Genomic DNA, 2,480 nt, shown 5'->3' with positions numbered 1-2,480 from the left:
CAAGGTTCTGTAGTTCATTGTTCATTCAGAAGTAGGTACTGCACTGCACCGGAACCAGCTTTCTTTCGTCTTCATGACAAGGCCCAAAAGATCGTGGCGAATTGGGGTTTAACACAAGCTCTGCTCCCTCGCAAGCATGGCGGCTCCTGCCATACCAATACCCTGATTTTTTTTTCTCTGAGAGTGCGTCAATGGCGTACTATATTTTTATAGAACATACGTACAAAACATGTTGACAAGAAGTGTAGCACAAATGCGAACATTCGGGCGACCACGATGCACCAACTCGGACACCTACACTATCACCTAGGCTAATCCAAGCCATGGCGCAACGGTTGAGGCTGGATGCAGGGACGGAGACAAGGGGGGACGAGGGGGGGCTAGACCCCCCCCAACGAAGTTGTTCTCCTCAATAGCGATTAGTTAGATCCGTTTATTAGCAGGCCTTTTGACTTGATTCGCCCCCCCTGTCCACTTGTCTCGTGTAACACCGTGAAACCCCTCGGGCAGCCCATGTACAAGAAACAACAGATCACAACCCAGCAAAAAAAAGGCCCACCATCGAGGTCAAAGAAAACAGAGCCCACCGGTCAAGGGCTTGCGACCAGGAGCACCAACGCAGTCTGCTACAATCCTGGCGATCGACACGATTTTATATCGCTCCAACAGAACGCACGCAGATTGCGGCTCGTGCGATCTTTCCATCTGTCGTCGCCTCCAATCTCCGCCTACCCGCAAGATTAGCTTCAGTCTCCAAGCGAAGATCATAGGGGGGTTGATCGAGATCCGCCACGGCTGATTACCTGCACGGTTAGTCCCTTACTTCATCTCCTGATCTTTAATCTGCTCTAATTTGTGTGGTTGTTCCATAAAAAACCTACGAACATGAGAAGTTAATTACAGTAGGAAATATTGGCTGTTGTGTGTAGATACGAAGAGGAAGAGAAGAATGGAAAACGTTTCCTAGGGCACTTGCTTCCAACCGTTCAAGCCTAGCAATCCCAATTGATCATTTCCTCAGCAACCATAAAGGAGATTAGGAGAAACACCACCACCATGAGCGACCACGGAGGAGATGATGCACGGAATCTGACATCCTCTTTGCGTGTATGGTACGTCCACTCTCATAATTAATATCAGCTTCAAATATCTGATTTTTGTGGGTTAAAACGAATGATTGTTAATTGATCGACATGAAAACTGAATTTGGAATCAATAGATAGATATTGTATTGTCTACCAAATTCGTAATGCAATCAATTTGGAAACTAAATTTGTCTTGCCAAAAATGCACATTTTAATAGTTTTTTGTAGTGTTCACACTAATGAAAACACTAGTTCAGGCTTAGGTTTTTGCAAGGAATTTTTTTTATGGTTAACCGATGCCCAACTGCCTATAAGAGCTCAAGTCTGCAACTCGCCCCCCCTATACAAAATTCCTGGCTCCGTCCCTGGCTGGATGTCGCTGGGACGGGGCCGTCGTCGTCCGAGTTGGAGCGGCTCGTCCGCTTCATCAGGGAGCTCAGCAGCATTAGGTCATGTCTGAAGCCCAGGATTACTGAAGAATAGCACAAGCTACGCTAGCCTCTCATTACATGTAAGATAATGGCAATTCTTGAGTTATGCGGATCGATCATGTTTTTCTCAGAAAAGTTTATGCAGCGCGATCAATTTGTTAGAGTTGTGTCGAATATATCATTGTACAAGATAGGTTATAGTTGGACATGATTTTGGACTGTATGTTGACAGGGTAGGAGTCGTGTCCTAATAGGACACTTGTATTCTAGACCTCTCATATATAGCGAGGGTAGATACACGATGTAACATGTGGCAACATATTAGCATATGCGCGCAGGGGGAGCCGGTGGCGTGTGCCGGCGCCTGGGCGGCCGGGGTGCGGTATTGTAGCAGTGTCATGGGGAGGAGCGCCCGTAATCAGGACCCGGGAATATATCCATGATGGTGAACCTCGTTAACAAATCTCGGTGTCGTGCTTGTGTGATTGCTTGATCCTCAGTTGATCGACGATAGCCTTGAATTTATTGTAACAAGTGGTATCTCTACTCCTAATGGAGGAGTTGGTAGCCTGGTACGGTTTATTTTCATCCGGTTTTCATTCGTCACCTCCCACCATCCCCACCAACTGGTTTTCTCATTTCCATTAAAAACCCAAATCTTATTGAAGGAGATATCTTGTTTTGTGCTTACTTTGACAGGTTTTGATTCATTCCAATCACGTAAATAAATAGGTAATTAAGAATTCAGAACTCGCACCATATATTTGAGATTACCTTCCTAAAATATAGACATAATATTTTCCTCGATAACCTTCCAAACAAAATGAGATATTCATCAATAACAAATCATTAATCCTGCGCATTATGTCATTATTATTATCTCCACCATTAATTGACTATCACAAGTTTCCTACAACAAAAGAATATATCATTTACTTGTGGGCGTATGCACCCGCGCGCCCCT

The 2,480-nt window shown here is 44.9% G+C and overlaps 1 long non-coding RNA gene across 1 annotated transcript; it reads left to right on the top strand.

The window, feature by feature from the left end:
* The first annotated feature begins 349 nt into the window (after positions 1-349).
* Positions 350-1,458, top strand: LOC123072681 (uncharacterized). Its single transcript, XR_006435301.1, has 3 exons — positions 350-810; positions 930-1,112; positions 1,343-1,458. It is a non-coding gene; the product is annotated as an uncharacterized lncRNA (long non-coding RNA).
* The last annotated feature ends 1,022 nt before the right edge of the window (positions 1,459-2,480 follow it).

The sequence above is a fragment of the Triticum aestivum genome, chromosome 3B (assembly GCF_018294505.1).
Source record: "Triticum aestivum cultivar Chinese Spring chromosome 3B, IWGSC CS RefSeq v2.1, whole genome shotgun sequence".
Taxonomy (NCBI): domain Eukaryota; kingdom Viridiplantae; phylum Streptophyta; class Magnoliopsida; order Poales; family Poaceae; genus Triticum; species Triticum aestivum.
The sequence above is the reverse complement of the archived record's forward strand: the minus strand, read 5'-3'. Positions and strand labels throughout refer to the sequence as shown.